This window comes from Dipodomys merriami, unplaced genomic scaffold, assembly GCF_024711535.1.
Source record: "Dipodomys merriami isolate MVZ:Mamm:240054 unplaced genomic scaffold, mDipMer1.0.p SCAF_599, whole genome shotgun sequence".
NCBI lineage: Eukaryota > Metazoa > Chordata > Mammalia > Rodentia > Heteromyidae > Dipodomys > Dipodomys merriami.
The window spans coordinates 131,430-156,089 of NW_027206178.1; the positions used below are offsets into that span (position 1 = coordinate 131,430).

Genomic DNA, 24,660 nt, shown 5'->3' on the forward strand with positions numbered 1-24,660 from the left:
TTCCTAAATGTGCTTACTCCTGCTAAAGAGAGGTCGTGCCTGGTAGCTTGCTCTTCACCATGTGGACTACTGTCTTGCTGGTCCCTTCTGATAGGCCTATGCGCCAGTACACACTTTCATAAGAGGGCACATACATGATGCCAGATAGGCCTGATTGTGGGCATATTGGGCCTGGTCCTGTGTCCATACCCCTGTAATTCCTTTGTAGCCTGGGGTTATTAACTTGGATCTGGGTATGTTGCTACCTCCCTAACTAGTCGTTTACCTGGTACAGTGACTTCATAGTGAGGACCTCTTCTTGTTCAAGTAAAGGAACTCTTTATTCATGATTTGTCAGCCTCAGAGACAGTGCCATCTGAGATATATCCATTTTCATGTAAAGATTGCTCCCACCCTGCCATTCTATGGGAACCCATTCATGGAATGTGGACACATGATTGTGTCTATGTGGTGCCAGTTGGACTAAGGGTGGGCTCTAGCGGGCAGAAGAGATGGCACATTGGAGCTTGGAGTATGTCCACCACCCTTCCCAACTATAGCCTATATACTGGGATTATGAGCCCTGAGCAGGGGATACTGTTGCTCACCCCATCCAGTGCTTCCCCTTCCACAAACAGGTCATGCCCAGTAGCCTGTTTTTCTTAATCTTGCAAACCTCTAGCTTCATGATTTGTGTTATCCTAGATGCAGGTACCATTTGCAGATGACCCCAATTCAAAGGAAGCTGTTCCTCTCCTGCCCTTGCCCTGTGGGAACTGAATTGCAAAACAAAAAAGAAAACATTACGAACTAGTAAGTAGTGGGGTACTTGAAGTTATTTCACAAATGAGGGTCCTTATTAAGGCTTCTTACCCCCTTTTTTCTTCCTTGAAAAATTTTCCAGTGTGCTAAAAATCATCACAAATACTTATGACAGTGCATATTAATTGTGATGTACTTCATATTATGTATGAAAATTTTCTTCATGAATTTTAGTCAGTGGTGTTTGATAACTTTTACTCCTCTATATGCAGTTTGCATAATGATAAAGTTTGTATCCATATCCACATATATTCTTATATAATCCTTCTCCAATCATTTGGTATTGTCCAGTATATTTTTAACTTTTCCCTAGTCTGACAAGTGTGATATCTCTTTATTGTTCCTGATAGAATATTTTTCATAAATCTTGCCACATCACATATGCCTTTTCTTGTGAATTGCATGCTCAGATATTTTATTCAATATCATGTATCCTATCTGTCATCTTCTTGATTGAAATGTTCCTTTGTTGAATACATACTATTTAAATGTCTTCAGCCTTAAGAGAGGATGTTTATATTTTTCTTGATATTACTTACTCAACCAAAGGTGTTGCTGTAATGTAAACTTATTGATATTTTCCGACCTTTGTATTCATTTCCTTGGGGAAAATCTCCATTCTTAAAATGTACTCTTATTACATTCTTAAAGCTTTTAAGTGTTGCTTTCTACCTTTGCCTCTTTGTTTTTAGGAATTGTTTGCTATGGCTTTAAGTTAAGGTCTATTTTGTATCTTATTCCATATAAATAGATAGCTCATCCAAATAGCTATTTGTTGAATAGTCTAATGTCAAATCTCAGGATTCTACATGGGCTTGTACTCAATTCTCTACCCTGTGTAATTCTTTTTCTTCAGCTGTAATACCAGATTGTCTTGATTACTAGGCTTTAGTATAACAAATCCTCATTTTGAGTTATGGTGTATCCCCAAAATTGTTCTTTCATATTCTTTGTGTCTTTTGATCTTTAGAAATCCTTCCCCTCCTCTGTTAGTGGGGACCAAACACCGAGTCTCTTGCATTTAAGGCAAGCACTCTACCACTCAGCAACTCACCTCATAACTTTGAGGAACAACAGTCACTGGGTCCAGGTGAGGTTTGGGGAAGTTTCCCTCTATCAGTAGGAACTCTTGACTTAGGGTCCTTGGTCACAGAATAAAAATTTGCAGAGTAGTCACCATGGTAAGAAAACTTGGCAATACTTTATTGAGTTAGCAAGCAAACAAACAGATAAGCAGATAAACAGGAAGACAGAGGCACACTCAGAGTGTGAGTGCTCTTAACAGTAGGCGCAAAGAGCTCTTTGACATCAGTGGCATTTATATAATAAAAGCAAGTCCTGTCATAAAGCCATATATATAGGTGTTTATCTTTGCTCTTAATCACTCTGGGGTTATACCATCTGAGTTCTTGGTTATTTGGTGATTCAGTCTTTAGTGTATTTCTTTTTTTTGGGGGGAGGGTCCAGTCATGGAGCCTGAACTCTGGGCCTGGGCACTGTCCCTCAGCTCTTCAGCTCAAGGCTAGTGTTCTACCACTTGAGCCCCAGCGCCACTTCTGGCTTTTTTCTTTTTTCTTCTGTGGTGCTGAGGAATCGAACCCAGGGCCTCATGCATGCAAGGCAAGTACTCTAACACTGAGCCACCTTCGCAGCCCCTTTAGTGAATTTCTTACAGGAAAGAATGCATATATTTTTGCCATAGAACAGATGCTTATCCTTAAGATGATGAATGCATCCTGAGTTAGAAGCAAAGAAGATAGTGCATGTATTATTCTAAATGTATTATTTCTATCAGAGTTCCTAGATGTCATTTTCCAGGTCTCATTTTTTCTAAGCTATGCAGCCTGAAACTATAAAAAGTCCTGATAAGACTTCTCATAAAATTCCATTCAATTTATAGATTGATTTGATAGAAAACAATACATTCTTTAGATAGTGAGTATTCCCATGAATGATTTTTTTTTGGAGGTCCGGTCATGGGGCCTAAACTCTGGGCCTGGGCACTGTCCCTCAGCTCTTCAGCTCAAGGCTAGTGCTCTGCCACTTGAGCCACAGCGCCACTTCTGGCTTTTTTCTTTTTGCTTATGTGATGCTGGGGAATCGAACCCAGGGCCTCAAGCATGCAAGACAAGCACTCTACCACTGAGTCACCTTCTCAGCCCCCCATGCATGATTTTGACATGGCTGTATTTTGCTGTTTTTCAGTTATTGTTTAATGATTAATGTTTGTTACATAGTATTATATATCTTTTGTATGATATGCTTCTTTGTGTGTTTTTGTTTGTGTGGTTTGGTTTGAACAACATGGGGAATTGAACTGGTGTATGGGAGGAAAGCATTCTACCACCTAAGCCACAATATAGCCATGTTAGTAATTATTGAAGCTACTTAAAATAATCATCCATCTTATAATTTGTTATTTTTACCTTTTTTTCATCCTGGGGAACTGAGTATAGGAGTCTGGTTGTGTGTGTGTGTGTGTGTGTGTGTGTGTGTGTGTGTGTGTGTGTGTGTGTGTGTGTGTGTGTATGCACATGCATGCATATAAGTGTATATGTGCCAATACTGGGGCTTGAATCCTCTTAACTTTTTCCAGCCAAGGTTAGCATTTACCATTTGAGCATGTATACACCTTCAGTGTGGCTTTTCTGGTTAAATCCTACTCAGGAGGATACAAATGGCAGTTCAAAGCCAGCCTGGGCAGAAAAGTCCAGTAGTCCTATGAACTACTTTGAAAAACTACTATGAAAAACCTGGAAGTGGTACTATAGCTCAAAAATAGTGCTCAAGCTTTGAATTGAAGCCCTCAATCCTTAGGGCCAGCACATACAAAAATTAATGAACTTTGAATTGTATAACCATGATGTATTTACACGATGATCTACAGATCTCAGCCTCTCAAGTAGGTAGCATTGTAGGTGTGATCCTGTAGTAATAATAAGTCATTTATTATTGTTACTAATGGATATATTTTAAAGACATAAGTGTATGCTAGTGGCTCAAGTCTATAATCCTAGCCAGTCAAGAGGCTGAAGTTTAAGAATCTCTGTTCAAAGCTGACCCAAGGGAGAAAAATCTATGTGTCTTATCTCCAATTAACAACCAAAAAGTTGGAAACACAGCTGTAGCTTTAGTGGCATAGTAGTAACCTTAAGCAAAAATGCTTAGGGACAGTGCCCAGACCCAGAGTTCAAGTCCCAGAATCAGCCCCCAAAATTAAAATAAATAGAACACAGAATAACTCCAGGTATGGCTAGTGATAGTATGCGTAGTTTGCATGAAATTCTGAATTTGATTGCCACCAGCAAGAAAAATACACAAACCAAGAAAAAATGTTTCCAAAGTCAGAGGGAATTTTTTACTGATCCTTACTAACAGACAATTTTTTTCTTACACAATTTCATTTAGAAAGTTAGCCCAAGGCAGGTGCTAGTGGCTTGGCTCATGCCTGTAATACTAACTACTCAGGAACTTGAGAATTGAGGATAGTGGTTCTTGAGACTCTTCAATAAGCTACTCAAAAATAAGTGGAAGTGGCCTTATGGCTCAAGTGATAGAGAGCTAGCCTTGAGCTCAAAGAAGCACAGGTACAGGGGCCAGGCCCAAAGTTCAAGCTTCATGGACAACAAAAATAAAAATAAAAATAAAAAGCCAAACAATAACTCCAGTAGAAGAGAAATGATTATGCAATGACTACTTTAGCAAGAATGCATTTCTCAGTTTAAAATGAGGTTTCACTTTGTATAACCTTATAAATATAAGATAATTAAATTTCAAGTAATTATTTAACTTCACTATCCACTAAGCAGCAACAAAAATGATCCTTATCAGAAAGAACAATGTTGGAGGAATATCAGTACCAAATTTCAAACTCTACTACAAAGCCATAGTAATCAAAACAGGTGGTTACTGGCGCAAAAACAGACCTCAGGACCAATGGAATAGAATTGAAACCCCAGAAATGAACCCATCTAATCTTCGATAAGGGAACTCAAAAATAGAATTGAAGAAAGACAACCTCTTCAGTAAATAGTGCTGGCAAAGCTGGTTAACTACTTGTGGAAAACTAAAGCTAAATCCTTATATATCACCCAGCACCAGAATCAACTCCAAATGGACCAAAGACCTCAGAGTCAAAGCAGACACCCTGAAAACATTACAGGACAGAATAGGAGAAACCCTGGGTTTCCTTGGTGTATGCCAAAATTTTCTTAATAGATATCCAGAAACACAACAAATCAAAGAAAGTTTGTTCAAATATGCTTTCATGAAATTGCAGAGTTTCTCCATGGCAAAGGACATAGCTAGCAAAATCAATAGAAAGCCCAGGGATTGGGAGAAGATCTTCACTAGCCATACAATGGACAAGGGTCTCATATCTAAAATAATAGTTTCATTTCATTTAAGTGTTTTTTTTCTCAGTGGTGGGGCTTGAACTCAGAGCCTGGCCACTGGCCCTGGCCCTTTGTGTTCTCGAGGCTGGTGCTTTACCTCTTCAACCACAGCACCACTTCTAAGGAAGAAATGCTTCTGGGGCCTGGGCACTATAGTCTCACCTCTCTAATCCTACTCAGAAGGCTGCTATCTGAAGACTGAATTTGAAAGCCATTCCACACAATTATCTCCATTTAGCCATCAAAACTGTGGTAATATAGCCTTAGCTCAAGGGATTGAACACCAATCTTGACAGAAAAAACTAGAGGATAGTACCCAGGCCCTGAGTTCAAGTTCTCATACAAGCACAAAAAAAAAGAAAACAGCGAGGTCGAGTAATAATGGAGCTTCCTGTTTTCATACCTTTCCAGGACTGCATGGAGGAAATAATCCTGTTATGTGAAAAGAAGTCCCCATTGAAGCAAATGAGTGAATAGTGGAAAATCTTCAGCAGCAACACAAAAGCTTTCAAGGTGGATGACAGGCATAGCAAAGTTAATGAGTGTTAGTAACATGTCTTTGATGTCCTTGTATTAAGGTAAGAAATGACTTGAAATTGCTTCCTACTTCTAAGCTTACTTCACTGAGCGAGGAACCTAAGCATACCTTTCTTCTACAGTAATCTGGAATCTTTATAAACTTGCAGATTAAAGTTTGATGCTTAAAAAGAATACTTATAATTTGTGCATTAAAAGAGATTGATTATTAGTAAAAAGTTATTATGCATTAGGTTAGTATTGTTTTTTTAGTACTTGGGATTAAAAGCAGAGCCTCTGTTAGAGTTCTGCACCTGTTTCTTTGAGACTGAATCTTCCTGTGTGTGTTACCCAGGATGTCCTTCAACTCCTGGGCTTGAATGATCCTCCCACCAAAAGTGACCAGCCATTGGTAGGATGAGGTATATGATCAGCTATTGCAGGGGACTGAGCTAAGGTTCAATGCTAATACTTGGTGTAGGTCTCAGGAGCGTGAGTAAACCAGATGTTCCATTTTGGAAATAGCGTTCCTGAATTTGAATTCCAATCCCAATAATATAGACTATTGTCCTAAAGAAGGAGGTGTTAACATTGACTTAGATGGCCTGTAAGGAGAGTATCTTTCATGAAGCTGGAAGTGAGCCTAACAGTGGTCTGCTAAACAGAAATTCTGGACTAAGGAAAATGAGGCTAAGGATGGGAGGAATTTGCCACATTATGTTAACTCTCAACAAGAGAATGGATAAGGGATATCATTCCTTTTCCCTGCGAAGTCTTGAAGGTGATTTGGCCTTCAAGATGGGCTATTTTTAAGCCCATGGATTGGGAGAAGATAAACTAGCCATACAATGGACAAGGGTTTCATATCTAAAGTATACTTGGAACTCAAAAAATTAAATCCCCCAACAACAAATCATCAAAGAAACAACTGCACAAGAAATAAGTGGGCTAAAGACTTAAAGAGAAACTTCTCTGAAGAGGAAAGAAGGATGGCCAATAGACACATGAAGAAATGCTCAACATTCCTCTCCATAAAAGAAATGCAAATCAAAGCAACACTTAGATACCACCTCACTCCAGTTAGAATGGCTAAAATCACGAACTCTAATAACAACAGATGCTGGAGGGGATGTGGACAGAAGGGAATCTTACTGCATTGTTGGTGGGAATGTAAACTTGTTCAACCACTTTGGCAAGTAGTATGGAGGTTCCTCAAAAGACTCCACATAGAGCTCCCCTATGACCCAGCAATCCCACTTTTGGGCATTTACCCAAATGTTTACAAACAAGACCACACTAAAGTTACCAGCATGACTATGTTTATTGCAATATTATTTACTATAGCTAAGATATGGAACCAAGCCCGATGCCCCTCAGTAGATGAATGGATCAAGAAAATGTGGTACACACACACACACACACACACACACACACACACACACACACACACACACACACACACACAATGGAATTCTATGCCTCCATCAGAAAGAATGGCATTGCCCCCATTTGTTAGGAAATGGTAAGGCTTGGAAAAAATTATATTAAGTGAAGTAATCCAGGCCCAGAGAAACATAGGTCCCATGGCTTCCCTTATTTGCAATATCTAGTATATGTCTGAGTTAAGCAGTAAACGTCAGATAAGGTGATGTTAGGGAAATGAAACCTAAAATATATATTCAAATGTTTTTTTTCTTTCATGCGATTGTTTCTAACATTTATAAGATTATTTCTTTGTTGCTATGTATGTCCCTTCCCCAAAGTATAACCCCTGCTTTCACTGTATTTGATGTCAGTATAATTTGTGGAGGGGAAGGGGAAAAACAAATCGTTTAAATAGGGATACAGGTGGACCCATTGCAACAATGAGATGTACAAGTGTTTTGTCGAAAACGAACTTTACAACTTTGTTGGGGGGGCAGGGGGATTTGGTGGAGGGGGCGGGGAAGATGAGAAGGAATGGGAAGGTTAAACAGAGGAGGAGGTTACAATGCTTGATAAGAAATGTACTTATTATCTTGTCCATGTAATTGTAACCCCTCTGTACAGTATTTTCACAATAAAAAAAAAACTAATTAAAAAATGGGCTATTTTGACACAAGCGATAGAATGGATTATATGAATTCTCTGGTCTTTCTAACCAGGATACAGGGGGACTCAAAAGGTAGAGAGCAAACTGCAAAAAACCATGTCTCTGCTAGCAGGCTTCCAAATTCACTGTATCCTTAAAATTTGAAACAAATTAGTTAGAACAGAAATCTTTTTTTTACATGTCTCCAATCTAAATGTTTCTTCCTTGGGTTTAGAACACTTCATAAACAAGCAAGAGCTAAGATAACACTGTATGACTCTCTCTTCCCCCAGAATTGCAGTTCTGCAGTGCTAGAACAAAGACTGTGTGTGAGGAAGGGACTGGACATATGTGTTTCTTGGATGAGAAAACTAGAGCTGATAAATTGCAGAGAACAGAGCAGATGTCATTCCTTTTCTTCCTTTCCTTGGGTAAGACTGATTCAACCATGATGCAAGATGCTGAACCAATGAATGAAGAGGGCATGCTGTGCAGCGGGAGGGGTTGCCCATGCCCAGGTGCAGCTGGGAACTTGGAGCTATTGATTCAACCTAAGGAATGTTTTTTTTTTTTCATAAATATTAAGTCCCATTTCAGACTTCAGCACTGTCTGTGGCTGCTGTTCTGGTCTGTTTGTGTCTTGCTCTTTGGCTTTTTCCTTTGGTTACAATAGAAACTGCAGATGAAATGGAGAGTGTTGAGTGTGAGCTCAGCCATTGGGGATTAGTGATGGACTTTCCAGGCATGGGCATGCCTGTGGGATTGGAGTCTGCCTTTGACAAGCAGGGCACAGAGCGGGTTGTGCTGAGTAGAAAATGGAAAAGTCCTCTGATGAGAAAAATGCTCCAGAGAGACAATTAGCTCTAAAATGTATTGTTAACCTTCATGTCCCCAAAAATGCTGGGGGATATTGGAGTAAATGGTTATTTTACTATAGAGATGGTGAACCTTCTGAAAAGATAAAATGGTTTAGGTCTGGGTGTAATGTTTTAAGCAATTGACAGCTACTCACAAGTTTGACTATTGATTTATTTCCATACTGATTGTTACTTTTGAGTATCTCTATTTTCCTTAGTAATTTTTTTTCATATTGCCCACATTGGAATAGGTATTTTTTTAACTTGTACTATTATTTCTTTGATTTCATGGTACATTATACATAAGGAAAACAGGGCAGAGGTAAATTAATTTCTTAGGCATGACTATGAATTAATTTCAATAATATGCATTGAGTATTTAAATTCTTCAACATACAATGTATGGTCTAGGCTCAGTAGTTTATTCTAGAGGGAGTTTACCTTCATGAGCTAAGACAAAAGACAACTTTATGTTTTGCATCTCTATGCATAATTCCTGTAAAAAAAACTGTCTTTGAAGACTGGAAGGGTATGATTCTTATTTTGATTGGTTTCATAGAAAAATATCTCTACAGGTTGAGAGCCTTCACTTTACATCTAGAAGTTTTCTTGTTCTGTTTATTAGACCTGGAATTCAGCTTCAGGAAACCTTACTTCTTTTATGGGGAGGCAGTCAGTGTTATTTGTTATGATAATTTGTGTGTATTTGTATTTATATATGTGTTTAAATGCATGTACATACATATATATGCATATATGCATAAGTACATACATATGTATGTGTATGTATATATTAAAAATTTAGCTCAGAGTCCCTGGGTAAAGCCCTGGGAAGGGCAGAGAATGGAGCCACATAAAGAAACTACTTAGGTGTTGATGTGATGCAGTTTATGCCAACAGGCTGGTTTCTGAATCATTTTTCTTGTTTCTTTCTGGTAATTCAGGATGTACATGTTTCTAAGAGCAATATTAACAAGGCCTGTCTAGCATGGAGTTTGGTGAAATTGGCCATTGGGCACATACTTTCTGACCTGGGAAAGGTGACATTTGGGTTAGTTTCTACAGAGTATAGAATAATACAATTGGCATAATTTTGAAAGTTCTTTGGGGAGTTGTAATTGAGAGCTACATTTTGATTGACATTCATCTGGGACTAATATTCATCAGCCTCCAGATAGAACTTGGGACATAAAACAGATTAAGTCCTGACTGGATGAAACTCTGTAATCTCCAGGTGATTGTTCTCTTTTCCTCTGCCTTCCCTTTTAACATCTGAAGGGATCTTCAGTACTGTATATGGAGATGAGGTTAAAAAGGAGCATGGCTGCAAAAGTTCTCCCATGTGTTCTGTTCTTCACTTCTTATCTTTTAATATAACATAATAATCCCTTCTATGGAAAGAGAATCTAGCAGTCTTGAGTGCCCATCACTTACTCATCCAATGAGTACTTAGGAAGTACCTCCTGTGTTGTATTCTGATGTCTGCTTTTTAAGGGTATAGCTTTAAGAAATACGACATATCTTGACTTACCTTTGAATACTCAGACTGTACACCACCTGAAATAGAGAAATGTTTTTAATCTCTTCTTCAGTAGTACCCATTTCTTAGTACTGTGGACAAGGATTAAGGAATTTGGTAGCATGGAAAGCACAATAGGCACATGTCGTCTGCAGTTAGATGTTTGCTTATTTCTATTTAAGTAATGTTAAGAATTATATGACATATAGAATGTGGAAAAAATTAAAGAATGGTTTATTAATAGAAAATTTAAAACAGATTGACTGTCCTTCCTACAAAATACTTGAGAAAGGAGATATTTTGAATTTCAGATTTTGGAACATTTGCATATATGTGATAAGGTAACTTCGTGCTGGGATTAATTCTAAACATAAAATGCATTCATTACTTATATACCTAGACTGAAGATAACTTTATATACTTTTAGTGTGCCTTGATGTTTTTTGTTTTCATTTCCTTTTGTGTTGTACCTGAGGCTTGATCTAAGGAACTGAGCACTTACCTTGAGCTTTTTGCTCAAGGCTAGTGCTCTACTACTTGAGACACAGCTCCATGTCTACATTTTTGTGGTTAATTGGGGATCAGAATCTCAGAGACTTTTCTACCTACACTGGCTCTGAACTGTAGACATCCTTATATCTCAGCTAGCATTACAGGCATGAGCCCATAGCAGCGTGCTCCTATTTTGATGGCCACAGTCACAGGAAGCCCAATGTGGAATCTTCTCACTTGAGACAGCATCACAACACAAGATCCTCAGATTAGAGATGCTCAGCCTGCATCTTACTTCTTAACCCCATTGGTTTGTCTGTAGCATTCCATTTTGAATACCACAGTTCTGAAGAAGTCCATAAAAGCATTTATCCTCCTTCTCAGGGAGGTATTCCTGGGGTTTAGATCTTTTTAAACTCAAGTTATTTTGTTGTTTGTTAGCTTAGCTTCCTGATGCAAACTTATGCCCTACCCTTTGAAATAAGAAAGTGGGTTAGGGTAAAGTAGAGACAGGTGTTTATAATGGCTTTTGTGCTGTCATTCTGAAAGGTAGGGGAGGGAAGGTGTAAGATTTTTGGGAAGGTCACAGAACATCAGCACTGGAACCCACCAATGGGAAGTCCTCATGACCAAGCCTCTTCTCCAATCAGAGCCCTCCAGGAAGGCAACCCTTTCCAGTTGTTTGGAAACTTTCTTGTCTCTGGGCAGTCACAAGGACAAAATGTTGGTGTGAGGAAGATGGAGCTCTACAGCTGTAGGAACCAAGTAGGCAAGTTAGTTGGAGGCATTGATTCTCATGACCCCATCTGAAGTCTTACGTGCCATGAGTGTGCATATTCCTGCATGTATTCCCTCTGGGGGAAATAAGAGGGACTCCCCTTTCTCCATGTCAGGGCAAAGGCCTGATGCCCAGCTGCCAGATTCAGGTGAAGGTTTGCAGGAAGTGCGATTATTCTCCCCTGTTAATTCTATAGAACAATGCCCAGAGACTCTCTTTGTGTGTCTAAGGAAGCTCACCTGTGCCTTGCTTACTCTTTGCAACCTCTGATCACTGGAGCTACTTCACATTTGTTGACAAGGTTTAATTCTTCCTGCTTACTGACTTAAAATTACCTCTAATTGTCTGTGTTCGTATGAAATTCTGTAAAGTTAACTTTCTTCTCTTTGTCTGAAGATCTACTTTTAGGTCTGTATGCTGTAAATCAGCATGTGATATGTCAACAAACTTTGTCCATACCCACATATTGTGGTCCACTTTCTGCCTATTGATCATGCGTTCCCAGGTCTCACTGAGGAATTGGCAGCAATTTGGGTTACATCTGTTTCCAGAACCAGACTAGCATCCCTTACTCCCTTTTTAATAAATCATGCAATGGCTTTGAAGGCAATGTGTTTGCAATAAGAATTGTTTGCAGAATGTTTGCCCTTCAAACTGATCATGCCCACATGCCCTGGCCATTGTCTATTGGCCATTGTCTATTGAACATTGACATTGGTCATTGTCCCAAATGTCCTTAATATGTTAAGTTTCCCACAGTTCCCCCTCAGTACCCAGCTAAGGAAGGTAATCCCATTACCACCATATTCTAACAATGAGATCAAACAAGCCAGGATTCAAAGCCAGGCCCTCACCACCAGCCTGCATGCCTTGCTCTAAGGGCATACACTTCGCTATTAAGAATAAACACTCGGTGTTTTCTTGTGAGCTGGGGTTCATAGCTATAATCTTAGCTGCTCAGAAAGCTGAGATGTGAGGGATCATGGTTCAAATTCAGCCAAAGTAGTGTGATTTGTTTCCCTTTTTTGTAGGTGGTTGTATTTTCCCACCTCCTGAGCAGATGTCAGGGACTGCATGAGACACCCAATTTGTGGCAGAGCAACCAGTCCCAGGACAGCACCAGTGAAACAGATAGTGGGAACACCACACTTTTAGTTGTGGCAGGATAGCAGTTGCTCTGTTTTTGCATTTGGCATAATTATCTTGTGTCTAGAGCAAAGGAAGCATCATGATCTTGAAATATCACAAGTTAGTCTAAGCTGGTTCTGTTGAGTTGGTCTGCTTTTCCTGTAGCCATTCCCTTAAGTGTTTGACAGGGCACCTGAAATGCTAGAATGACTGGGCATCTGTGTGTGGAGTCCTCAGAGACTGTCGTGTATACATGGTCTCTGGTGGCCTCAACACATGGCAGCTCATAACTGCAGCAGCTCAAAGGTGGCAGTGACTAGACCTTCTTCAGACTCAAGCCATAATTCTGTGGCTTGCCCTCAGATGAGACAAGTGAGGCCCATCTAATTCAAGAAGAGGGCCAGTGCCTGTGTGCTTGACTGGAAGCCACCAGTCAGACAGAAGCTGGGGGGTCCTTCAGAAGCTGAGGCTACTTCCAGTCACTGTTGGAGGCAGCGATTGGATGAGAAAGGCACCAAGGGCCTTCAAGAAGGTTCTGAGGAATTCTATTCGTGGATTTCACATCTGTTGAACCAATAACGTATGGGGGACAGAGCATTCCAAGGCAGAGCCCCCTCCTGTGCTACCATAGGGCCTGGAAAATGGGATGCTATCCTGTCACATTGGTGCCAGTGAACAGCAGGCTCCTGTCAGATCCAACCTATGGTGCGATTTGCAAGTGTTCTTCCCTAAGTGCGTTCTCTGGAGACCTCACTCTTCCGCTTGTGTGGTGGTGTCATTCAGCAAGAGTATCTCAAAGTAAGTGTCCACCTGCAGGGAAGTTAGGGTTATCTTGCCTTGGCTCCTGAAAGAAAGGCCTTGATATCCTTCACCATCAGGAGAGGTCCCTTTCCAGACCCCTGAGGAACTTTGGGCTGTGCAGTGGCTTCCATTGATTCATGTCCAATCCTTCCCATGTCGCTCAGACCTCAAATGGTTTCAGAGAAGGTGTCACCATATTAGGGGGTGTAGTGACTATTTGCCTATCAAGCCTGTAGAGAAGGAGATTCCAACTCAGTATGTGCACACAGGATTGTGAATCCAATGGTTACTACACTTGTCACATTGAATTGTCTGTTTGGAGGGACTGTTTTGAGTCTTCCCTGAGCACAGTCTTTCACCAGATACAAAGCATGTATCTGTTGTTGATTTCACGGTTTTGACTGCTATTTCACAATGATTCAGTGTAGCTTCCCTCCACAAAGCCAGGAAGCTGTCACGTTGTTATGTAAGTGAATGACCAAACCAGGCTCATGGTTTCATAGATGAGTTTGCCAGGTATTTGGTGAGAACGATTTCAGGTTCTCAGGTGAGGTGGATTCTATATGTCATGATGCAGGTAGGGTTTGGGAAATGGGGTACTTGACATGCAGATTTTATTGAGAGTTGCTTAGAGATGGACTGTGAGAAAGTGAAGGGGCGCAGGGTCAGAGCAGTCACTATTGGGCAAATCATGAACATAGATGTGATGGGAATGTGTGTAGCCAGCCTACTTTGGGGTGGTTGTTAGACATTCAAAATGCATAATACCCCTTAGCTGGCTAAGTATTTTAAAGTTAGAAGCACAGGATTTTATGTTTTGGGAGAAAATTGTAACACATGTATTGAACTTTTTAAAAACCAAATTTAGGCTCTTAATTTTGTTTTTAATAAAAATTTCATCCCAGCTACAGGGAAGGGCTAAAATCAGGAGCATTGACCTTTCAGGATAGCATGGGGAAAAAAATTGAAAAGCTGAGGATGGTGGCATGCATCTGTCATCCAAGTGTGGCATGACATGCAAGTAGGAGGATCCCAGAATGTCTGGTCTTGGCATAAAGCATCACACAAAGGGATGTGGCATGGCTACAGTGGTAGAGCACTTGATTATCAAGAATGAAACACTGAGTCAGATGCCAATAATGCCAAAAGTACACAAATTAAGAGAATGAATCTAAATAAACCCCTCATGCCCACTGAATGGCCTTCATGAAATTCAAGGCCACCATTTCCTTCATCATTAGTGATTTTTGAAACACCACATGGGAATATTGGAAGGGCTGTCTGGGTTTTCCTGCTTCCTCTGCTGAGAAACCTGTCCATATGTTTTTAGATTTTAAGAACTACTATGAATTCTTTTTTTTTGGTATTCAGGTAAGGGGTAGGTTTATTCAAGATGGCACCAGGCCATCTTGGATTTCCACAAGGCTGGGAAAGGCCTGGGAAAGAGTTGGGAAAGAGAACTGGGAAAGAGAGAGCTGGGAAAGAGAGAGAGTTGGGAAAGAGAGCATCTGGGCCTGGGTTAGGCCTTATCTGGGGTATGGGTGGAGAAAGGTGTGGCCACATCAAATTCAGATGTGACCTCAGTGGATGCAGATGTGACCTCTTCCAGGCGTTCCAGGCACCTAGGTAATGCAGGTACTCAGTGGAGACTTTGCTCTCCATCCAGGAGCAGACCTTACATTCCAGTCTTTTAATAATCATGAAATGGGGCACGGATTCTCTCTGGCTACTTCCTGCTGAACAGGGGCATTGACATTAGGGATAAAAGTCTGAAATTTGGTCCCCTCCCAGAGAAGGCAGTGAGCAGCTGCTGTCCCTTGGTGGTGTGAGTCCTTAGATGAACTCTGGAGAGGTCTCATGAGGCATTGAAGGGCTGGAAAAAAATACTAGAGAGCAAATAAATGGCAAGAGGAAGGACTGAAAATGTTGGTTGAAATGTCTCTAGCTACTTATGATATCTGGCAACTAGGTAGAGGATAAGTCAAGTGACAAAGACAAGAATATAAATTCCTGTTCAGTTAATAGGTAGACAGGTATAGACATTGGATGGGCAGGCTTCTTACTTCTATTGACCTCCCAACTGTGGTTAATTTTGAAAGGGCAGGCACAAAGTAGCTGTTTGACAACATCTCCTCTTACACCTATCCATGGTCCCTTGTTCCCCAGACTGGCTGAGTCTAGGTGCTCGTTGTCCCAGTTGGTATTCAAGGAGGTTTGAACTCAAGGTCTGGGCACTATCCCTGAGCACTTCTACTCAAGGCTAGTGCTCTATCACATTGAGTTAAAGTACCATTTCCAGTGTTTGGCTGGTTAGAGATAAGAGTCTTGAGCCGTGCTTCCAACCTGGCTCTTTTCAGGTTAGTTGGGAGATGGAGTCTTAGGGATTTTTCAGCCCAGGCTGCCTTTGAACTGCAATCTTTGCCACAAAGGCCCTTTATTATTTCCAATAAATCAACAAGGAGATCAAATAGAATAGAGAATAGAGCTTACCTGGTCCTTATCAAGAATTGACCAACAAATATTCTGCAATGACTAAACTTGTTAGATGTGATGAAAATTTTAGCACAGATAGGCCCAGTATTTTAAAACCACGTAGTTAGTAGTAGAATACACAACATAAAACAAAAAAGGCAAAACTCAAAACCTGAATTTTTTTTTAATTGTGAAAATACTGTACAGAGGGGTTACAATTACATGGGCAAGATACCGAGTACATTTCCTATCAAGCATTGACAACAGTGTGTAGACATCTTTGGTAACAAAGCACATCAGATGGTTGGGCCTCACTTACCAGGGCCTGAAAAAGAGCAACTTGTTAGCAAGATACCTTAGAATAGATGGATGGAGTAGTAAGCTTGGTGGAAGTTGAAGGGTCAGATGGGGCCAAACCCTTAACCCACCATGTGTGGCTTCCCTACTTCCCCAAGAGCCCTCTAGAGAAAAAAGGCCAAGTCCCAAAACCAAGCATCCTAGGCTTCAGAGGTGAGTGGCCTTTTTCAGCTAAAGGCTGTAGGAGCTCTCTGGCATGGTGCCATGTCTGGACAGAGACTGAGCAACTGAGAATTGTAGAGAGTAGTTTCACTCACCAGAGTAGAGAAGTGGTGTGGATGTGGATGTGAAGGCCAGCAATGGTATCGGTGTGATGTGTCCACAGCAGACAGACCAATTCGCAAAAGGCCATCAGAACTGTGGGTATTCCTCAGAGCAAAAAGGGAAAAACAAGCAAAAAAAGAAAAAAAGAGGAAAAAAACAGAGAGGAATCCCACCTATCCTGACTTTAAGCCCTTTATCCGAGTCACAACACCATTTATGTTAGATTTTTAAAAAGAGGTAGCTGAGTAAGAAGAGCACCACGCACTTGGTATTCAGGTAAGGGGTAGGTTTAGTCATTGTTCTGGCTGGCACCAGGCCATCTTGGCCCTCCACGCGGCTGGGAAAGGCCGGGGAAAGACCTGGGAAAGAGCTGGGAAAGAGAACTGAGAAAGATCGCTGGGAAAGAGAGCTGGAAAAGAGAGAGAGCTGGGAAAGAGAGAGCTGGGAAAGACAGAGAGTTGGGAAAGAGAGAGCTGGAAAAGAGAGAGTTGGAAAAGTACTATGAATTCTTGAATCATTTCTAGGAAGAGGGATTATGGGAAAGTTTGCAGGTATCAGGTCTTTGTTATGGTAGGCGTGAGGTTTCTACACAGCAAACATAGAGCCTCCATGATTTAAGGAGCCTTTCATTGGGTCTGGTACTCTTTAATTCTGTTGAAATACTTTCCCTTTTTCCTCTTGAAAAATAAGTTCCAAAATAGAGTTTATTTTAACTTCCATCACTAAAAGTTCTTCCTTTTACTCTATGGGCAGTTCACACATGACCAAAATATAAACCAGCTGGTTTTACTGCATCATATACCTTTGCTATGTATCAAATTTTTCATCCTAATCCTCAAATCATGTAATAATTTGCCTATTTATGACTGAATTGTAGTTCCTTTATTAATAAAAGCTAATGGGAAAGGATTGTGTATTTAGTTGATGAATAGACCTACATTTTATTTCCCTGAGATACTGTAGCAGAGTATTAAAAGGAATGTAATATATATATATATATATATATATATATATATATATATGTATATATATATATATGTAATATATATATATATATATATATATATATATAAATATATATATAAATATATATATATATTTGGGGGGGGTCCCATCGAGGGGCCTGAACCTGGGCCTGAGCACTGTCCCTCAGCTCTTCAGCTCAAAGCTTGTGCTCTACCACTTGAGCCACAGCGCCACTTCCAGCTTTTTTATTTTTGCTTATGGGATCCTGAAGAATCTAACCCAGGGCCTGCAAGGCAAGTGCTCTACCACTGAGCCATCTTCCCAGCCTGGTATGTAATATTTTATTGATAAGTCTATCCCTTAAAATGAATATATTTTGGGGCTGGGAAGGTGGCTCAGTGGTAGAGCGCTTGCCTTGCATGCCTGAGGCCATGGGTTTGATTCCTCAGCACCATATAAGCAAAAAGAAAAAAGCCAGAAGTGGCGCTGTGGCTCAAGTGGTAGAGCGCCAGCCTTGAGCTGAAGAGCTGAGGGACAGCACCTAGGCCCAGAGTTCGCCCCACGATGGGACCCCCCTCAAAAAAAGTAATATATTTTAGGATGTCATTATTTTAATGTGAATTATGTAAATGTTGATAATATGCTGTTGGTTATACATTTAGTTTTCAAGAGTTTCACTTAATTGCTTTTTTTGCCCACATATAGTACAAGTCTATTTGCAATTGTTTTTTAATGGCACTAATAGTATAGTTTATATAGAGAATATAGAGTTATTTTAGGACCCTATGATTGGTTATAGTATTAATAACACAATTAATTTGAAGTATCAATATTTCTCACCAATTACTGACTCTTAATGAGGTTGCGTGTGGAGTTTTGGAGTGCAAATGAGATGGTAGATGTATAGAGTTGTAAGGAAGTGTTTAGGGACCATTAAAAGGCATTGGGTGACCCCAAAGTGTAGGTCCCTGGTCTTCTGTGAGTAACTAGCTCTAGGAAGGTCTCAGGAGAGATCTGCATTGCTTGAGACACATTGTGCTCCTGATATGCATACCCCTGGCCCACCTAGATATGTCCTTTCTGGAGGCCTGGCTCTCTTGTGACTTTATCTATGAAGCACCCAGCCCTCATGGGGGATTTGATATTTCAGTAGCTCTTAAAGCCTAGGCAGAATAGAAGACAGAGCTAACCTCTCCCAGTTCCCAGGTCTTGCTTTGAATGGATGGATGGAGAATAGGGGAGATATGAAGCTGTAGGTTAAGCAGGAGTGGCTCAGGTCATGTGCCAGAATCCCAGATGTTCCTTGTAATTGTAGAAGACTCCTATAGCTTCTACAGTGCAGTGCAGGGCAATGAATATTGGCATTGAAGGCAGGGACATCAGGTACCAGATGTGTCTCCTTTAAACATGTCCAGGCCTCAGCCTGCATTTCCTCCTCTGAGAAATTGGGATGGTTTTCTTTCCTGATGGTCTTGCTTTGTGTCTATGAGATCCACTTGGAAGTCTTACTGAGAAGGTGATGCTGTGATTCCCTCATCTGGGCAAGGAAGGCAGGAGGAAGAGAAGAGAGTGTGAGAAACAGAATCCTTCTCTAAGCTTGTCCTAAGGAGGTCTGTCTATGTGGTAGATAGTGCTTCCAATCTGGCTTTGTGTCAGAGCCTCTGCTACCTGCCTCTGGCTTTACTGGATGGCACCCTTGGCTGCAGAGAGTATGGGCTCGGCTTGAATGTTCCTTGTCTCTTGTGTGTTGGTATACTAACCCAGCATCCTGATTGACAGCTGAGAACCCTATCTCACTTGGGGGTAAACTTATCTCCAAGAAGCTCCAGACCAGTCACCCCTCTGGGCATTTGATTTACTAGGGAACTCAAGCCTGAGCATAGCATGCACACAGCTGCTGCATTAGGGTGCCTGACAAACTCATCAGCCCTTTAGTGCTCATTTGTGCATACTTGTGGATGTGGTGCCTGGAGCCTACAAGTCCAACTTCCTTGTTACCCTGGAGCATTGAGGACTTCAGAGTGAGTACTCAGTGAGTACCTAATGGCGCCCAGTACAGAACTGCTCTGTGTACTCACAGTAGTAGACATAGTGCTCAATTACTGTAGGTGATTCATAAGTGAGTTAAGAGGGCACATGGAAGAAGGATTGGTTAGCTTGAGTTCATACCAAAAATAGATGAGAAATATTTAGGTCTTCACAGGAAGGTGATATTGATTCTGAATATTGGGGGATGAGATATTCTTTGGTGGTCTCTGGGAAGAGTCTGAGGCCCTGGCAAGCTGTGCACTATTCTATTTGGTTCCTTGGTGCCAAATTGCCTGTCTAATACTAAACGGTTCCTGTTAGCTCCAATCAGATCCTATTATACTAGTGCAATTTGAGTTCCAGCATCAAAAGCTCCTTGTTCAGTTAGCCGAGCTCTTTGAGTTAGTTAGTAAATCTGTCTTTTGTGTGAAGCCTGCATGCTTGTCGTGGAAGAAAGTGCTGAAACATCAAATTATTTATGAAGCCTGTTTTCTTTGCTTACTCATAAAGGGATATATAGCAGTTTTGGAGCCACAGTATTGGCCGGAAAGGAGGAACAATGGCTCATTGTCTTCTCTAGTTCTGAAGGATCACTGTTCCCATGGGGCTCTAAAACAAAGCTAGCTGTGGGTGTGATGGGTTTAATCAAAACTGCTACAAAGACTTTACAAATAGGGCACAAACTCTTGAGAGTGTTTGCATAGATATGAGTCTTTTTTGTATTCATATAAGTAAATCAGTAGTACATTCCTCAGAATAAATACAATTTGTGCATTGTAGAAAATGTGTGTAATAGAGATAAAGCATGATGAAAAACTAATTCCAGGGGTTCCGGGAAGATGGCGGAGGAGAAGCTGGAATCTGAACAAGCTCTCGCATAGAAAGCAGTTTTAGAGTTCCAGTGAACAGTCCTAAGCCAGAGAATCACACCAAGTGTGCCATCACAGGACAGAGAGTTAGACAAGAGAGGGGAAGCCAAGGAAACACATCAGCTGCCGCTGCGGCGGCAGGGTCGCAGCGGCGACCACCTCAGCGGGGTCATACCTGAGACACAGAGAGTCCGGGACGAAGGAGCCAGACGCAGCGGACGAGCGGATTCTACTCAACACCAACAAGAACCAACAAGGAGCGGACATCTTCATCCTGCTGTTTGCAGACCAGAGACGACCCAGGATCCAAGACTCGGCGTGAGTACAAGCCCGACGTCCTCACTCCTGCTCAGGGAGCAGAGGAGGGAAGGCCACCCCTCCCCCCCCAGCACCGGTGATCTCCATCTTGGATACCGACAAAGCTCGGAGGAGCTGCTAGCTCCAGCTCAGGCCTTGGAATAAAACGAGTCATTTAGCAGGTCACAAGAACTTAACGGCAAAGTGACCTGCCAGACTCAGCTCCATCCAGGGAAAAGTCACCCAGCTCAGGCGCCAGCCATTGGAGTGCATTGACTCACTGGGTAACCAGAGCCAGAGGCTGCCCCTCCCTCTAGCAGTCTCAACAATCAATTGAAAAACAGAAACCCTGAGAATGGCTCCAGGCTGGGCGCTGTGAGCTTTATCACAAAATAGCCCCAGGGAAAAGCTACTGTTTGTTGAAAGGCCTCAACTCTACCCAGAACCTAGCCTCATCACCGCATCCCACTCTTTTGTGATTCTCAAAGCAGATCACCTTCCCAGAAAACTAACCTGGGAGGGGGATCTCAAAATCTTGGGTAAAGCAGAGCATTATTCTGCCTCTTCCAACCAACCGAATTAAGAAACCAATCAAGCCACAGGACCTCAAGCTGACCAGAGACTCCAACAAGAGACTGGTTACAGACAAAAGGGAGATACAGGATTCTTCCCACTCCTCCCCCCCCAAAAAAAAAATCAAAAGAGTTTTTTTTCTGTTTTTTTTTTCTTCTTCTTCTTTTCTTTTTTTTGCTTGTTTTTTGTTTTTTGTTACCTTATATATATATATATATATATATATAAATTTTTTTCCCTTCTAAGACTTTTATTAATCTTTAATTTTTGCCTCTTCTGAAAAAATAATTGTTTTCCAGTAACTTTTTTTTTCTCATCTTATAATTTTTATTTTAGGAATATGTGAATGAGCGTTTTCCTTTCATTTCTTGTCTTCTTTCTCTTTTTCTTTCTTTCTTAATTATCTTTTTGTTTTTTGTCTAGCTCTAGTGAACTTCTGATCTTTTCTTCTCCCTTTCCTTTCCTTAAAGTTTTTCACATCTCCTCTATGTCCCTCCCCTTCTCTGAACATATTCACATTCCTCTCTAAATAGACGGTCTTTTAACCTCCATAATAACATTAATTTTTACGTTTCTATTTTTTTTCTGGTCTCTCTTCATTCCCCTTTCCATCTCTTCTTTTTCTCTCTCTCTCTACTTGCATCCTACCCAACCCATTTCCTGCATTGTGATTAAGACATAGTTAACTCTCCCTGTGCCTCCCCACACCAATCTATTCCTATTTTTTACCCACATCTCTCCTTAATCCTAATAATTTCTGGTTTTCCAAATTCTTTTCTGTGGTTCGAAGTCCTTTAACATATAGTTGTTTGATGTTGAATAGATGTATCTGTTGAACTAGATTGTATCTGTAGACTATTGACTGTACAAACGCAAACTTTGGTTGATGGTTGCCTTAAGATAGTGTTCTAGCACAAAACTGGTGCAATCTTCATCTCAAATGGGCCGAGTAAGCCGGAAAAACACAAGAAAAATGGCAAATTCGGGTATCTCAATTCCCAATCTTGATAATCAGGGATTAGAACAGATAAAGAATAATCCAGAGGAGAGTTCCCAAATAGCTCTACAAACACTAATAGCAAACATGATAAATGAGAAGTTTGACAATGTACAAAGGACTCTGTATTAGCGTGATAGGGAGAGAGAGGAGGCATCCCAGAAGTTTATACAGGAATATCACAAGCGTGAGGAAGCTACTCAAAAACTGATACAGGATTTGCGTGAACAACTTGAGAATACTCAAAGAGAAAGGGAGGAATGGCGTGAGCAGGCAGAGAACACTCAAAGAGAACTGCAGGAATCCCACGAACGGGAAGAAAGAGAACTGCAGGAATCCCACAGACGGGAGGAAGCTAATCAAAGAGTAATTCATGAATTGAGAGACCAGGTAGAGAATACACAAAGATCACTAAAGGCATTCATGGAATCCATTAACAAAGAGCTGAAGGAACTCAGGGAGACCACAAAGGGAATGCTGAATGGAACCCAACAGAAGGAATGGGAATCCAAAGAAACCATAACCAATCAACTAAGTGATTTGAGAACAAACACTGAACACCAAATTAAGGAAGTAAAGAAATTCATACAAGACCTAAAACAGAGCTTCAACAAAGAACTTGAAGTCATCAAAGCTGACCAATTAGAAGGAAAAGAGATAAAAAACAAAGTAGAGAGTCTTGACAGCAGGTTAGACCATGCAGAAGATCGAATCTCAGGGATTGAAGACAGCCTAGATATTATAGAGAAAGAACATACAACCATCCAAGACAAGTCCAAGAAATATGATAGGTCTATCCAACACCTGGAAGACACCATCAGAAGGCCCAATCTAAGGATAATGGGTGTAGAGGAGCACCTAGAAACAGAAGTTAATGGTCTAGGAAATTTGTTTAACAGGATCCTAGCAGAGAACTTCCCAAACATACAAAAAGATAGGCCTATTCAGATACAAGAAGCTTTTAGAACCCCAAATAGACCAGACCAGAATAGGACATCCCACCATCACATTATAATCCACACAGGATCAACCCAGACCAAGGAAAAGATCCTTAAAGCTGTCAAGGAGAAAAGGGTAATCACCTATAAAGGGAAACCAATTAGAATTACCTCAGATTTCTCAGTAGAGACAATCAAAGCAAGAAGAGCCTGGAATGACGTATGCCATGCCCTAAAAACAAACAACTATCAACCAAGAATACTGTACCCAGCTAAACTCTCCTTCATAACTGAAGGCCAAATAAAAACCTTCCATGGCAAAGAAAAATTGAAACAATACATCTCCACCAAACCAGCCCTACAAAAGATTCTTAAAGATGTCCTACACATAGAAAACCAACAAGACCCCAACAAAGGCCAAGAAACTGCACCAAAAATGAGAATCCAAGAACCTTAGGAAGAACCCAGGTTTCACAGCCCCCAAGAAGGTGGATAACATGGCAGGAACTCCCAAATACCTCTCAGTCCTATCTCTTAATGTTAATGGACTGAACTCTCCAATTAAGCGACATAGACTGTCTAGTTGGATTAAAAAACAAGACCCTTCTATCTGCTGCCTGCAGGAGTCACATCTTGCCCGTAAAAACAAACACATTTTCAAGGTTAAAGGCTGGAACAAAATCTACCAAGCAAACGGCCCTCATAAACAGGCGGGAGTTGCAATCCTAATGTCAGATAAAATAGACTTCAAATTAAAATTCGTGAGAAGAGATAAAGAAGGTCGCTACATACTAATTAAAGGATCTCTCCTTCAGGAGGATATTACAATTCTAAATATCTATTCGCCAAACAATGGAGCACCCAAATTTATCAAAGAAACACTACTTTCCCTCAAATCCCATATAGATCCAAAGACATTAATTGTTGGGGATTTTAACACACCACTCTCCCCACTAGATAGATCAACTCGGCAAAAACTCAACAGAGAAACCGCAGATCTAAACAGCTGCATAGATCAACTAGACTTAACAGACATTTACCGAACATTTCACCCAGCAGCATCAGAATACACGTTCTTCTCAGCAGCACATGGAACGTTTTCTAAAATAGACCACATTCTAGGCCACAAAGCAAACTTGTCTAAATTCAGAAACATTGAAGTTATACCTTGCATTCTCTCTGACCACAAGGGAATAAAATTAGAACTCAACACCAAAAGCCACCAAAGAAAGTCTGGTATCACATGGAGGCTGAACAACACACTGCTGAATCATGAGTGGGTCATGGAAGAGATTAGAAAGGAAATTCAAATGTTCATGCTATTCAACAAAAATGAACACACAAATTACCAGCTCCTCTGGGACACAGCAAAGGCAGTACTCAGAGGCAAGTTTATAGCTCTGAGCTCCTACATCAACAAATTGGAGAGATCGGAAACTAACAATTTAATGACACATCTAAACCTCTTTGAAAAAGAGCAGCAAGATAAACCCCAATCCAGTAGACGGAAAGAAATAATCAAAATTAAATCAGAATTAAATG

The 24,660-nt window shown here is 40.8% G+C and overlaps 1 long non-coding RNA gene across 1 annotated transcript in view; it reads left to right on the forward strand.

The window, feature by feature from the left end:
- Nucleotides 1–690: 690 nt before the first annotated feature.
- LOC138813403 (uncharacterized) overlaps nt 691–24,660 on the forward strand; it is a 91,197-nt gene continuing 67,227 nt past the window's right edge. Inside the window, exons 1-2 of the long non-coding RNA XR_011367774.1 lie at nt 691–792; nt 5,607–5,773. This is a non-coding gene — a long non-coding RNA (uncharacterized lncRNA). The remainder of the gene's footprint in view (nt 793–5,606; nt 5,774–24,660) is intronic.